A 16,959-nucleotide genomic window follows, 5' to 3' on the forward strand; every position below is an offset into this window, starting at 1 on the left:
AAGTAGAATTCCTCTTTTCACATCTGGGACGATTCTGGAGAAAACAAGATAGAGTCATTTGAATAAAGTCAGATGTCAGGATTCTTATCCACATTCCCAACCCCCAACTCCAAATTGATTTGGAACTTCATGGTGTGTGAGTGTGTGTGTGTGTGTGTGTGTGTGTGTGTATTATGGTCGGTGTCTCTAGAGATATCTAAGTATGTATAGAAGAGATTTAAGATATTAAGCTTAGTGTCTCATTTTCTCAAGTATAGTAGGTAATATGGACTGAATTGTGTCTTCCTCAGATTTATTTGTTGAAGCCCTCACCCCCAATGTGATTGTATTTGGAGATAAGATGTTCAAAAGGTTATTCAGATCGAATTAGGTCATAAATGTGAGATCCCCATCCCATACAGCGGATGACCTTATAAGAAGAGGAAGAGAAAGAGAAAGAAATTCATTTCCACCCCCAACCCCTGCACACAGAGAAAAAAAGTCCATGTGAGGACACAGCTAGAAAGAAGCTGGTTTTTTGTTTGTTTGTTTTGAGACAGAGTCTCGCTCTGTCACCCAGGCTGGAGTGCAATGGCGCAATCTCGGCTCATTTCAACCTCCGCCTCCCAGGTTAGAGCGATTCTCCTGCCTCAGCCTTCTGAGTAGCTGGGATTACAGGTGTGTGCCAAGGTAATTTTTGTATTTTTAGTAGAGACAGGGTTTCACCATGTTGGTCAGGCTGGTCTCAAACTCCTGACCTAATAATCCACCTTCCTCGGCCTCCCAAAGTGCTGGAATTACAGGCATGAGCCACCACACCTGGCCGAAAGCAGCTGGAAGCCAGGAAGAGAACACTCACCAGGTACCAAATAGGATGGAAGGCTGTCTTATCTGATATAAGAATAGTGACTTCTGGACATTTTTGTTATTTGTTTGGATGTTAGATCTTACTCCAGCCTTTTACTTTGAGCCTGTGGGTGCCATTACATGTGAGATGCATCTCTTGAAGACAACAGAAGTTGAGTCTTGTATTTTCATCTAACCTACCACTCTGTGTCTTTTCAGTGGGAGCATTTAGCCTATTTACATTATATGTTAATATTGATATGTGTGATTTTGATTCTGTCATCACTATCGTTTCGTTAGCTGGTAGTTATATAGAGTTGATTACATAGTTGCTTTATAGTGCCTGTGGGCTATGTCCTTAAGTGTGCTTTTCTGGTACCAGGTATCATTCTTTTTAGTGCATATTTAGCACTCTGTTAAGGACATCTTGCAAGATTTGTCTTGTTAAAACATATTCCCTCAGCATTTTGCTTGTCAGAGAAGGATTTCATTTCTCCTTCACTCGTGAAGCTTAGTTTGGCAGAATGTAACATTCTTAGTTGAAATTTATTTTCTTTAAAGACACGGACAATAGGCCTCTAATCTCTTTGGGTTTGTAAGGCTTCTGCTGAGAGGTCTGCTGCTAGCCTGATGAGGTTCCCTCAGTAGGTTACCTGCCCCTTCTTTCTAGCTGCCTTTACGATTTTTTATTTTGCATTGTCCTTGGTGAATTGATGACTATATTCCTTGTAGATGATCATCTTGTATAGTATCTACCTGGGGTTCTCTGTAATTCTCCAATTTGCATGTCAACCTCTAGAGAGATTAGGAAAATTTTGGGGGACTATATCATCAAATATATTTTCCAAGTTGCTGTTATCTCTAATTATCTCTTAGGATTGTCAGTGAGTTATAAATTTGTTCTCTTTACATAATCCCATATTTCTCAAAGGTTTTATTTTTCTTAATTATTTTTTGTTTATTTGTTTGTTGTTATTTTTGTCTAACTGAGTTGATTTAAAGAACCAGTTTTGAACTCTGAGATTCTTTCCTCAGCTTGGTCTATTTAGCTGTTAACACTTTTGATCATATTATAAAATTCTTGTAGTGAATTTTTCAGCTCAAGAAGTTCAGTTTCAGTCTTTCTTAACATGACTATTTTGTCTTTCAGGTCTTGAATTGTTTTACTGGGTTGCTTGGCCTTTTTGAATTGAGTTTCAACATTCTCCTTGATCTCAATGAACTTCACTGATATCTCAGTTCTTAATTCCATGTCTGACATTTCAGAAAATTTAGACTGGTTAATAATTGTTGCTGGGGTATTATTGGCTCATTTGGAGGTAAGGGGACACTCTCTGGCTTTTTGAATTGCCAGAATTCTTGTGCTGATTCTTTCTCATTCAGGAGGGCTGGTATTCCTTTAATTGCGATGTAAATTAAGTCCATTGTTTTAATTTCAGGATGATTTCAGAGAGCTAAGTCTCTGTACAGGGTCTTTGTTGTTGAATTCTTGCTCTTGGTTTTGCAGAATGAGGATGGAGGGAAGAATTAGTAAAGTGATTTTTGGTGTTCTAGTTTGGACTTCAATTCAGTAGATGGCACTTGAGAGCAATGGGCAGTGAATGGGACCTTAGCCTTTCAGTTTCTTTTTGTGTACTTGTGTTTGCAACTGTGTTTTGTGGTACAAGGGGAAGAGAGGTGACCCCAACAAAAGATCTGCTTATGTGCCTTAGGGAGACACTTTCAATTAATGGCACTGTGCACACAATTTTTGTTGTTGTCACTAGGTATTTCAGGCTGCAGGGGTCCTTTGGGGAGAGGTCTGGTAGGGAAATAGGGCACACTCTTACCAGACCAGCACTGTGGAGGGAGGCATATCTAGGTCCCACACCAGCCTGTGAACCTTTGTGATTTACCCCTCTCAATTTTCTGAAAGTGTGGGCTCCTTCCCCATTAAAGTGCTTATCACAGCTCACAGCACCCAGGTTGGCACTCCTGAGCTCCATGCCACAGCCCTGAGGTGCCAGAACCTGCTTGTGGCTCCCTATTCTGGACTCTTGGGGTGGTATTTCTGGTGTGATAGGGTATCTGAAGGGCTCCCAGGGTTCTGTAATTCACTCGGGTGGAACAACGCAGCCAGGCCTGGCATCCAGGCCTTCACGGTATACTTAATCCTATGAGGTGATATGAGGTGACCAAGCAGGGGTCCTGGGAAGGGCTGGCAGGCAGACAGACTTGCAGGACATATGTGCTCCAGTCCTGTGGCAGAAGCAGGCCCTGCTTTCTCCTCAGCAGGTAGCTGGGTGCAGAGCCTCTCAGAGGGAGATGGGCAGCCCTGGAGGGTAGGCACTGATGACCGAGATCCGCTGGAGCTGACTTGTGCTGAAAGGCCCCCAGCTCTGTGCCTGCTGCAGCTCTGTATTTAATATCTATGGAGATTACCCCTGAGAGCTCACACTTCCTTGGGGTTCTGGGTTTCCCTGCAGCAGCTAGTGAGACAGCCATCTGGAAAGGGGTCCCTGGAGAAACTCTAACTAGCCTGCTCACTGGGGTGGAGCCTGGGGAAGTTCATGCTATTTGCAGCAGGGAGGAACCTGGCTCCTTCTCTTCCTGTGTGGAACCTGGGATCCAAGCTGCCAGGCAGGAAGCACTCTAAGGGAGTGCTTTTCTGTTTGCCCCTTTGTTCCCTTTTCACCCAATAAAACCCTGCTTTACTCACCCTTTAAGCCATCTGTGAGCCTAAAGTTTTGTGGCTGTCAGACAGACAAGAACCCCGTCTTTAGCTGAACTAAGGAAAAGTCCTGCAACACTAGGATTCCACAGGTCTGTGGTGGGAGTGAGCAGTCTCCCAGTCCCTTCATTCACTCCTTCTCCAGGTGTTATTCATGGCTAGGAACCAGCCATAATGTTCAGGCACTCTGTGTTGGGCCTCAGCTTTCTTTACCTTCAGCCTCGGCATTTAATTCTTTACTCCATCTGCATTTGGCATTTTTCTCTTGGAAGATCTAGTTAAATTATGTTGGTATAGTTCAAAACTGTGGTCCCTTTCTGTAGAAATGGCACTTCCCAGCTGCATCTACTTGGCCATCTTGGAAGAAGTCCTAATCTGATTAAAAAATATATGCCAAGATCATAAGGCATCCTCACAGAAACTTAGACTTCCACATAATAATTGTGGAAGTCTTCAACACCCCATTTATAGTATTAGACAGATCATTGTGGCAAAAAGTTAACAAAATGCAGCAGGCCTTTAGCTGAGATGTTCTTATGTTGCCTAATTGAGTAACAGCCATTGGTGGGACTTCTGCTCACTGAAGATGATGACTAAAAGATAAATACTTAGTGCAAACAAATCACACTTAATGTACTTATAAAGACAGCTGTGCCTTTCTTACTGATTTCTTCAATGATTCTGAAAATGTAGTTCCATATTTATCTTCTTAATGTCATAATCAGTTGCCACAGTTGGTGACTTGTTCAAAAATTGCTAAGAGATCTTATCATAAATAGTGCTATTATTCCTATGATTATTATTTATAAATAGGACCTAACCAAGATTGTATAAAATAGACTCTTCACTCAATTTGTGATTGTTGTAAAGTAACTTAAATCAACAGGATTTTAAAAATCCTCTTAACATTAGGAAGAAAAATGTACACAACAGGCAATGCAGAACAAGGCAGGAAAACATAGAAGGATAAAGAAAAATAATGCAATTGTCTGGCTTTTATTATTTCTTTGCTTCTTCAAGCAAGGTTGCTGTTTTAGATGAAAGTAAATGATTTCCTATTTCTTTGCACATAGTAGGTGTGATGGTTAATATTGAGTCTCAAGTTGATTGGATTGAAGGATGCAAGGTATTGTCCCTGGATGTCCTGTGAGGGTGTTGCCAAAGGAGATTAACATTTGAGTCAGTGGACTTGGAGAGGCAGACCCACCCTCAATCTGGGTGGGCATCACCTAATCAGCTGCCAGCACAGCTAGAATAAAGCAGGCAGAAGAACGTGGAAGGACCTGACTTGCTGAGTTTTGCGGCTTTCATTTTTCTCCCATGCTGGATGCTTCTTGTCCTCGAATATTGGACTCTAAGTTTTTCAGCTTTTGGACTCTTGGACTTACACCACTGGTTTGCCAGGGGCTCTGAGGCCTTTGGCCACATACTGAAGTCTGCATTGTTGGCTTCCCTACTTTTGAGGTTTGGGGACTTGGACTGTTCTACCACTGGCTTCCTTGCTCCTCAACTTGCAGATGGCCTATGGTGGGACTTCACCTTGAGATAATGTGAGTCAATTCTCCTTTATAAACTCCCTTTCATATATACATATATCCTATTACTTCTGTCCCTCTACAGTACCCTGACTAATGCAGGAAGCATTCAGTTCATTTAAAACATTCTCAGAGCACCTTGCAATGGGAGCAAAATAGTCTCATTCTATTTGACAATCTGATTCTTTGAAAATGAGTTTGATCATTCAGACACTTAAACCAAACAACAATAGGAACATATACTATATTGCCATGTTTTATACATACTCTATTATTATACATGTTAGAGTACGATCAATACATACATATCTTTTTACCCTACCAGACCATGACTGCTTTGTAAGAGTCATTATTTTATTATCTCTCTGTCACCAACAGTTTCTTGTACAGAGTAGGTACTCAGCAAATGTGTTGAATAAATAATAATAACTGTAATGACAGTAATTTTATTTTCATTTTTATAAAGATGAGAGTTGTTGTTCCTACAATTATGCATACTTCTGTAATCATGAAAGATAAAAGTAGAGCAGCCATCCATTAAAAACCTGATTATCTGTACATCAAGTAGCAGCATAATAATAATGCTTTTATCTCCATCATTAAATTGTATATAATTACTTTCAAGACTGCACATTTCTAATAAGATTCTCCTACTTAGGGGACCCTTAACTCTGCCAGAATGTCATGAAAATAGATTCATACATGTTCTTTCCAGATTATTTCAACAAGTTATATATACAACTAATATTTCTCTTGTAATTGAAAAAATAATGTAACTACAATGATTATGAACTTACTAATCAACTTTTCAAATGTTTTACTCTTTATCGTAAATGAGACCTGCAAAATTTTATAAAAGAAAACAACAAGTAAATTAATAAGTAGTTACAGGGTGCATAAACATTAGTAAATCAAACTGAGGTTCTGTCACTTAAAGATGGTACTAATTTCATAAGCAAAGGAGAAATAAAATATGTTTCAGACAAGCAAATGCCAAGGGAATTCGTTACCACCAGATTTGCCCTACAAGAGCTCCTGAAAGAAGCACTAAATATTTAGAGACTTTGACCAGGCACTACAAAAACACACTTTAGTACACCAACCAGTGTCACTATAAAGCTACCAGATGAATAACTCTGCATAATAACCAGGTAACATCATGATTCTATAATCAAGTCCACACGTTTCAATGCTAACCTTGAATGTAAACATTCTTAATGTCCCAACTAAAGGACACAGGGTGGCAAGCTGGAAAAGAAACAAACAAAACAAAACAAAAAACACAAGATGCAATTGTATGCTGTCTTCAAGAGACTCATCTCACATACAGTAACACCCATAGGCTCAAAATAAAGGGATGGTGGAAAATCTACCAAACAAATGAAGAACAGGAAAAAGCAGGGGTTGCAATCCTAGTTTCTGACGAAACAGACTTTAAACCAACAAAGATCAAAAAACACGAAGTAGGGCATTACATCAATGGTAAAGGACTCAATTCAAAAAGAAGACATAACTGTCTTAAATACGTATGCACCCAACACACAAGCACTCAGATTCATAAAGCAAGCTCTTCAAGACCTTCACAGAAATGTAGACTTCCACATCATAATTGTGGAAGTCTTCAACACCCAACTGACAGTATAAAAAGATCATTGTGGCAAAAAATTAACAAAGATATTCAGGACCTGAACTCAGCCCTGGATCAAATGAACTTGATAGACATCTACAGAACTCTTCACCCCCAATACAACAGAATATACATTGTTCTCATTGACACATGGCACATACTCTAAAAGTGAACACATAATTGGACATAAAGAACTCAGCAATTGTAAAAAACTGAAATCATAACAACCACTCTCCTGGATTGCAGCACAATTACAATAGAATTCAAGACTAAGAAAATGCTCAAAGCCATACAATTACATGAAAATTGAATAACCTGCTCCTAAATGACTTTGGGGGTAAATAATAAAATTAAGGAAGATATCAAGAAATTCTTTGAAACTAATGAGAATGAAGATACAATATACCAGAATTTCAGGGATACGGCTAAGACAGTGTTAAGAGGGAAATTTATAGCACTAAATGCCCACATCAGAAAGTTAGAAAGATACCCATTTAACAACCTAAAATTACAACTGAAAGAACTAGGGACCCAAGAGCAAACCAAGCCCAAGGCTAGAAAAGGCAAGAAATAACCAAAATCAAAGCTGACCGAAAAGAGATTGAGACACACGCACACACACACACACACACACACACACACACACAATTTAAAAGAACAATGAATCCAGGAGTTGGCTTTCCAAAAAAAATCATAAAATAGATAGACCACTAGCTAGACTAAACAAGAAGAAAAGAGAGAAGATCCAAATAAGCACAATTAGAAAGGACAAAGGGGTTATTACCACTGATGCTACAGAAATACAAACAGACATCAGAGAATATTATGAACGTGTATATGCACACAAACTAGCATATCTAGAAAAGCAGAATAAATTCCTGGACAAATACACTCTCTGAAGACTGAAACAGGAAGAGATTGTGTCTCTGAACAGACCAATAGTGAGTTCAGAAATTGAAGCAGTAATGAATAGCCAACAAACAAACAAACACACAAACAAAAAAGCCCAGGACCAGATGGATTCACAGCCAAATTCTACCAGTTGTACAAAGAAAAGCTGGTGTCATTCCTACTGAAACTATTCTAAACAATTGAGGAGGAATTCCTCCATAACTTATTTAATGAGGCCAGCATCATCCTAATACCAAAACTCAGCAGAGACACAACATAAAAAAGAAAACTTCAGGCCAATATCCTTGATGAACAACTGATGCAAAAATTCTCAACAAAATACTGGCAAACCAATTTCAGCAACACATCAAAAAGCTTATGCACCATGAACAAATATGCTTTATCCTGTGATGCAAGGTTGGTTCAATATATGCAAATCAATAATGTGATTTATCACATAAGCAGAGCTAAAGACAACAAAACCACATATGATTATCTCAATAGATGCAAAGAAAGCTTTTGATAAAATTCAACACCCTGTCATGTTAAAAACTCTCAATAAACTATGTGTTGAATAAACAGACCTCAAAATAATAAGAGCCATCTATAACAAACCCACAGCCAACATCATATTGAATGTGCAGTAGCTAGAAGCATTCCCTTTGACAACCAGCACAAGACAAGGATGCTTTTATCTCACCACTCCTATTGAACATACTATTGAAAGTCCTGGCCAGAGCAATCAGGCAAAAGAAATGAAGACATCCAAATAGGAAGAGAGAAACCCAAATTATCCCTGTTTGGAGATGACGTGATTCTACATCTGCAAAACCCCATAGTCTTGATTCAAAAGCTCTTTAAGCTGATAAATAATGTCAGCAAAGTCTCAGGATACAAAATCAATGTACAAAAATCACTAGCATTCCTATAAACCAACCACAGACAAGCCAAGAGCCAAATGAGGAGTGCAATCTCATTCAAAATTGCCATATAAAAAATAAAATAAGTAGGAGTACAGACAACAAAGAGATGAAAAATCTCTACAATGGGAACTGCAAAGCACTGCTCAAATAAATCAGAGATGACACAAACAAATGGAAAAACATTCCATATTTTTGGATAGGAAGAATCAACTTGTTAAAATGGACATATTGTCCAAAACAATTTATAGAGTCAATGCTATTCCTAACAAACTACCAATGACATTTTTCAGAGAACTAGAAAAAAAATCTATTTTAAAATTCACATGAAACAAAATAGAAGCCTGAATAGCCAAAACAATCCTAAGTCAAAGAACAAAGCTGGAGGCATCATGATACCCAACTTTTCAAACTATGCTACAGGGCTGCAGTAACCAAAACAGCATTGTAATGGTACAAAAACAAACACATAGACCAATGAAACAGAATAAAGGTCCCAGAAAAAAGGTCACACACGACAATTATGTAATCTTTGAGAAAATGGACAAAAAATGCAATGGGGAAAGGACTCCCTATTTAACAAATGGTGTTGGGTTAATTGGCTAGCCAAATGCAGAGGACCGAAACTGGACCCCGTATTTATGCCATACAAAAAAATTAATTCAAGATGGACTGGAGAATTAAATGTAAAACCCAAAACTATAAACACCCAGAAGACAACCTAGGCAATACAATTCTGAACATAGGAACAGACAAAGATTTCATGATGAAGATGCCAAAATTAATTGCAACAAAAGCAAAAATTGACAAATGGTATCTAATTAAACTAGAGACATTCTGCACAGCAAGAGAAACTATAAGCGGGGAAAACAGACAACCTACAGAATGGGAGAAAATTTTTGCAAGCTATTGATCTGACAAAGCTCTAATATCCAGAATCCATAAGGAACTTAAAGAAATTTACAAGAAAAAAAGGCAGTCTCCTTAAACAATGAAAAAAGGACAATTATGAGAACACATGGACACATAGAGGGGAACAACAGACACTGGAGCCTACCAGAGAGTGGATGTGGGAAGGAGGGAGTGGATCAGGAAAAATAACGGTTGGTTACTAAGCTTAATATCTTGGGGACAAAATAATCTGTACAATAAACCCCCATGGCATGAGTTTACCTATGTAACAAACCTGCACATGTACCCCGGTACGTAAAATAAAAGTTTAAAAAAATATTAGGCCTACAATTCAAATTATATCATCATAATGTTTTTCTTTTTTTCTAAAATTTATTATTTTTATAATTATTTGTGCTTGTTCACATCACAACATATACTTTCAATTCTCTAGTTAGGTTTATAAAGAAAGCACTGTGTTTATTTTTCTGGATAGGGATAATTACATTTGTAGTCACAATAACTGTATAACTGTGAAACAGGAAAAAACCAATAAACACAAATTATCACCACTTTACAGTGGCCTTTGGCATAACTACATCAGAAAAGTGAGTGAGGGTGTACTATGATAGAGCGCCAATATAATTTATGTTAACAAATGCTGCATATAAAAATGATAATATCTTTTTGCCTGTATTCAATAATTATGTTACTTCAATGAAATCTTTGAACAATTGTGAATATTATTTCTCAGGAGTCAATGGGCAATATTGAAGATGCTCAATAGCATCAGAAAATATAGAGTTTTGGCTGAAAACCAATATGTAGAGTGTAAACAAATGATTATTTAAAAGCATAAAAATGTATATTACATTCAATTTGTTATAAAAAAAGCTGGACAAACTGCTCATTTTCTTCTCAAAATTGAGAAAAAGTGATGCAATCCTAATCATGAACATTTTATAGAAATACAATGCTTGGACGTAATATAATGATTATCAGAAAGAATGCTGTCTTTGGCTTCAGAATGAAAAAAGTGTATATGATTGTAGAGGTTGATAGGTGAATAAATTAATCTCATCTCTTAGTTTCTGAACTAAAATATTTTTTAACATTTATATTTATCCTGGCAAATATCTATACATACAGGAAAAACATGCCAAAATTATGAATTCATCAATATAATGAACATAGATATGTATAATTTCCACTTGACCTTTATGTAGCTGCAGGCCCAAATTGTAGCATCTTCCACATTGCCTAATCCATGCCTATTATTTCTTTGAACCAGAAAGCTTTCTCTAATGAAAGTTAATGCTCAAGGATTTGCTTTATATCTCCTCTCACTTATGAATACTTTGTTCTATTTTTTCATAAGTTAAAATTATTTTTAAATGCATATGCATTTTCACAGACAGATTATAAGAACTCTGTGAGAAGGAAATATCCAGTATGATGTGGCTGTATAAAACAGTAACTCAATAAATTCTTAATAAATAAGCATCTATTAATAGCCTTAAAGAACATGTGGTTGTCGTAATTTTCCCTTTATGAGAAATATTGACTTTGAAAGATATCTATGCATTCTTAATTTCAATGTAAAGAAAATGCATTTTCTTTACATTGAAATATATAATTTCACCAAACTTCACTAAACTTCAGGGTCAAAACTGAAGTTTTGATGAATAATATATAATGTTGAATGAATAATATATAATGAAGGATATAGCATAGTACACAGACTGGATTATGTAAAGTCTTATATTATTCACTTTAGCAGTAAAACCTTCTCCTCATAGAGAGTAGAACTTGTATGATCAACTAGTAAACCAAGGTGCTAATAAAGACAAGATTTTTGATTCAGTACCCAACTGTGCAAGTTAATCATATAATAACATACATTTTTTTCTTGGTCACACATTATGCATTTCTTTTTATTCAGTTATTTTAAAAGTAGTCATGAAAGAAACTTAAAAAAAAGTTTGTGGATCGTTCACTGCAGTCCATTGTGAGCACTGATTATGACTCAGTTGCATCAGCAGAAATATGCAGGACTTGAGGGTGAAGACATCTCTTGAATTCATAAGGCATCTTTCCTTGAAGTAAACATAACATTCTTCCACTCTTGTAAAAACTCTGAGTTGTGTGTCTGCTTTTATTTGTGACAATTTCATTCTGACTCATAATTCTTTATAGTTAAATTTGACATTTTTAGCAAGAATCACATGAATGATCCCCATGTTCTCCATAGATTTTAACTTCACCCCATCAAGGAAGTTGAAATAATTTGAAAATACTGTTCTTCAAAATGACTGATTTTATCAAACAAGTCTCAGTTGGCTTGCAACTTTCTTGATTCCTCAGCTCATCACTATTCAGCATATTCACTATATTGTCAGATCATCTCCCTATGATTAAGTGATCAAAAACAATGATAACCATAAAAGCATAAATTGCAAAAACTCCATTGCCTTTAGTATTTTTTTACAATGCACATTTTCTTGGACAAGTGAACATATGTGAAGTAATAAATCTGTTAAAACTGTTTAAGAGGTACTGCAAAAATCAAATTGTAAGTCGCGATTTATGTGTATAATGATCAATGTTCACTAAAGTTTTACTTTGTTTTGTTTTCTTTTGGGGGTGGTGGTATTTTTAATTTTTTTGTTTTGATTTATACTTTAAAAAGACAAAGAACAGGTTTCTTGGTTAGAGGTTTGCTTTTGGTGCAGGAAAATACTAACATTAACACCGGGGTTAGATTAATCCCCAGTAACTGACCATGAAATGGAATGTTTTGGAGAACTGAGTAGGCAACTGACACCACTAGAGAAATTAGAGTTGTGGGGATTGAATTAAGTTCCTAGAGATAAATGAATACATTATATTTAAAAATGTGTTATCCAATATGGTAACAATTGGCAACATGTTGGTATTGAATACTAGAGTTGTACGTATTCCAAACCAAGATATTCTGTCCAAGTGAAGTACACAGATTTAAATATTTAGTATGAAGAAAAGAATGTAAAATATCTCATAATAGGCATATAATAGGTTATGGTTGAGACTGCAAATTGTTCACTCAATATCTATTCTCTCATTTCTCTGTAATAATAAAAGCTTAGCTGGGTAGCTAAATGTTGCCGTGCAGCCTGGTTCCTACCAATGTAATGTAAATGGAAGTGATATATTCAACCCCATTAAAATAAAATAAAAATGTCCTCTACTTATCTCTCTTTCTTCCTGCAAGCAGGAATTTTGACAAGTGGTGACAATGTGATAGCCATCTTAGGCCACAAGCTAGAAGATACATTTTCAGGGCGGCAAAGTAAAATGATAGAATGAGCCTGAGTGTTGAAAACCATGGAGTTATGTCACCTTTCGAACACTTATGCTAGGACCATTTTGTGACAAAGTAAATTCTACCTTATCTAATTTACTTTAAATTACTGCATAGTACTCTATGATGAATGTGCAACTACCATAGGTTTTATATCCACTTTTGGAGTAATGGACACTCAGGTTGATTCCTGCACACTACCATCACATATAACACTGCAATGATATCCCCACATGGATCTATGTGAAGATTTCTTCGGGAATTACCCATAAAAAGGATTGGTTCTAAATAGAGTCTGCATATATTTCATTTGTCTAAGTAGTGTAATTTTTTTTACAATAGTTGTGCCGATTTGTATTCCATCAAACAAGTACTTTTGGGCTAGAGCAGGTGGTGAGACACCATTGCCATCAATAGTAATATACTACATTTGGGTAGCCAGAACTGAAAAGGCAAAAATCAGCCTCACAAAAGCTCCATGAGGGAAGAAATGGTGCCTATTTTTTTTTCTCAGTTATAGACCCAGTAAGTGGCACATAATTGTAGCTGTATAAATTGTTGTTAAAGAAAAACAGTAATATATGGACCCTACAAGAATAAAGTTGTAAATTCACTGAAAAAAAAATCAGACCTTGTGGACATGTATCACACTTATTAGAGAAAGCCTGATGGGGTACACCTTTCTGCTTCAAACACATTTCTCTCAGGTCTTTGCATTGCTTGCTCCTCATTCAGGTCTCTGCTCCAATGTTTTCTTTTCAGGGAAGACATTTCTGATTATCCTATCTAGAAGAGCACTTCAGCCCCTGCATTGATTATACTAAATTCCCTTCCATTGTTCCATTTTCATTCAAGTACTAAAACTATATAAATTATATATATGTGTGTGTGTATGTGTGTGTGTGTGTGTACACACATATGCACACATACATGCGCACACACATATGTTCTGTCTTCCCTATTTGGAATACGTTCCATGAGGGTAAGGGCTATATTCTCAGTTCCTAGAACAATACGGTAAATGACATAAAGTGGGTACTCAATATATTTGCCATAGGAATGAATGAACTATCCTTTAATCAATCACGATCAGTATGTATTGAATTACTCCATGTAGGGTAACCATGCTAGGCCTTTGAAAAAACTAAGAAGTATCAGACAAATCTGTGCTTTCAAACTGCTTGAAGTCTGGTGAAGCAGAAAAAGGCAATGCCTACAAAAAGCTTACTAATGATACCAAACCGTTTGATACTTCTACTAATAAGTAGGAGTAACTTAACTAATAAGTAGGTTATAGAAGCTCATAGTCTGGAAAAACTATATGTAGGTTTCACTGAGAAGAGGTACTTGAGTTAGTACTTAAGTAGGCAAAATGGGAGGTATGGGGTCTCTAGAGGAAAGGACCTGCATGAGCTTAAATATAACTGGGCTTAAAATAAGAACCACAAAGAAAATATTTCCTCAAATCTGCATACAGCTTTCTAGGTCACAAAGCACTTTTATGCATATTTTATCATTTAGTCCTCACAATCATTTTTGAGGTTGGTAGAGAGGAGATTGATGTCCAAATTCATTTCTGAGGAAATTCTGTTTTTGAGGCTCAGGTACTATTTGCTTAAGGCTACTTGGTTAGAGATGGAAGCCAAATTCAGGCTTTATCATTCTTAATCCAGAGCTCTGTCCTCAATAGATGACGTCAAGGGGCGGAACTATTATACAGCTGGGATCTTGTCTATAAATATAATTACAAGGTGTACTCCTGGACATGTTTGGATAACTGTGACTGATTTCGTTATCACTACCTGTGTTTATTTGTATTTGACTTATCTCCCCATTAGATTAAGTACATCCTCAAGAGTTGAGTTGTAACCTCTACTTATTTTGTAATTTCCCCAGAAAATCCTACAATTGAGAGGTGTGGATTGGCCTTTATCTATTGTAAGCAATCTTACAAGAAAGGAAAACAAAACAATTTTCTTAAAAATGTGTTATAAATTAAATTACTTGTAGATTAAACTACAGAGATGTATATAAACAGAAACACATAGCGTACATAATTTTATCAAGAGGAGATGATTGTCTACTTCCAGTGCCTAACTCAGATCCTTAAATACATCTATTTACAAATTATCCTCCTCAAAGATTGAAGGTCAGGGAAACTCTCTCAGTTGCAGATTTTTATAAACCAAAAAGAATCTACTGTTTTTATTATATTAATCAGACACTAAATTACTTAGTACCACTCTAAACAGAAAATGAATTATTTTAGAAAAGCAGAACACATTGTTTTTATATAAAATTTTGCTTAAGATACTGCTATATAAGTTACTAGGCCCTACCACACTTGAAAACAAAGAAGAGAAACAAGTGTTTTTGTTTCAATCCATGTCTAGAATGCTTCTCCTATTTCTCCCTTTCCTTTTCTTTTGGCAGATTAGTGACATAAATTATTCCTATATTTTAGACATTATAATAAGTGTTATGGTCATATGTAATATTTTAAAATTATGAATAAAATAAAATTGAAATATGATTTAAAAGTAATATAAAAATATAAGACACACCATGGATAGAGCTGTAACATTAATATTTAATTACACATTTGTCAACTACTCTAAAACAGTTTTTGAAGCTTGAATTAAGAAAAAAAAGACTATAGCTATTGTTAGAAAACTAGAAATTACTTCTATATTAGATTTTCTTTATATATTTTTCTTTTGCTTTCTTCAGAAACTTTAGGCACAGAGAATTGAGGTATTCATGGCACACTCATCATCAATCTATATACAAAGCAACTTGGCAATTCTCTTTTTTATTTCCCTTATTCATTTTTGATCTCCATTTCCATTACCCTCAAAAGCTTCCACTCTAATTTGTTTGATACATGCCTTTGAATATGTGTGTAATTTTCTATAATATTAGCATCGTTATTGTTTGTGTGTGTTTAATACACATAAATAGTACTATGTTATAGAGCTCATTTTATTTCTTATTTTTTAAAATTCACCCATTCTTTCTAATTTTGTGAGATACATAGTATCCTCTTTTATTTTTCAACCTTTAAATTATTATATTGAAATTATTTCAACATTTTCTTATTGTTGTTACTTTATTATATTATAAATAATTAGAAATGCATTAGTAATTTTCAAACATACATCAGTTGATTAAGTTTTAGAGTGAACACTTGCATACACACAACCTAGATTTCATCAGTAATATTTTATTATAATTCGTTTATCACGTCTATCTATCTTTTCAAGCGATTTCATCTATTATCATCTATTATAAATCCATTGTACTTTTGGAATATTTTAAAATAACTTACAGACATTAGTACACTTCACCTTGAATATTTCAGGATGCATATCAGCTAGGGATGAATATTTATTAACATATTTTCCATTTAAAATTTATACAAAATGCATACAAATAAAACACCCAAACCTTAAATGTATGTTTTATGAGTTAAGAAAAATTTATACATCTTTGTAATCCAACCCCATTCAAAATACAGAACATTACCACTACCCTGAATTTTCCCTCATGCCCTTTGCACATGAATCTCTACTCCCAATGCCTAAGACTATAATTACTGTTATTTTTTGGAATGCAAATTGTTTAGCCTGTTGTATAACTTCATATAAATTGAATCACATAGTATGTAGTCTTGTCTGAGGCTTATTCATTTCTTTTGAAAAATAGCTAGGAGCAGAATAAATGAATCATAATATAAATGTGTGTGTAGAAGAAACAACCAGGCCTATTTCCAAAGTAGCTATGTGATTTTACATTCCCAGTAAAAAGCCTGAGAAATCAACTTGCTTCCACATCACCGACAGCTAGTGATGTCAGTCATTTTAACTATAGCCAGACTTGAGAGTCAGTAGTAGTATTTTGTGGCTTTTATTTGAATTTTCCTAATGGCAAATGATGTGATTAATAACCATCCATATAATTTCTGTTGTCAAGTATATATATGAAGTTTTGTCCATTTTTTACTGGAGTGTTTTCTTTTTATTATTGACTTGTAACATGTCTTTATTTATCCTGCATACTAGCTCTTTTTCAAATATATGGTTTGTGACTTTTTTCTCTCATATTGTGACTTATTTATTTATTTTTAGTTGTGTCTTTTTGAGGAACAGAAGTTTTATGTTTTGGCAAATCCTATGTTATTACTTTTTTAATATATGGTTATTATTTTCTGTATGATTCCT

The sequence above is a fragment of the Symphalangus syndactylus genome, chromosome X, assembly GCF_028878055.3.
Source record: "Symphalangus syndactylus isolate Jambi chromosome X, NHGRI_mSymSyn1-v2.1_pri, whole genome shotgun sequence".
In the NCBI taxonomy this organism is placed as follows: Eukaryota; Metazoa; Chordata; class Mammalia; order Primates; family Hylobatidae; genus Symphalangus; species Symphalangus syndactylus.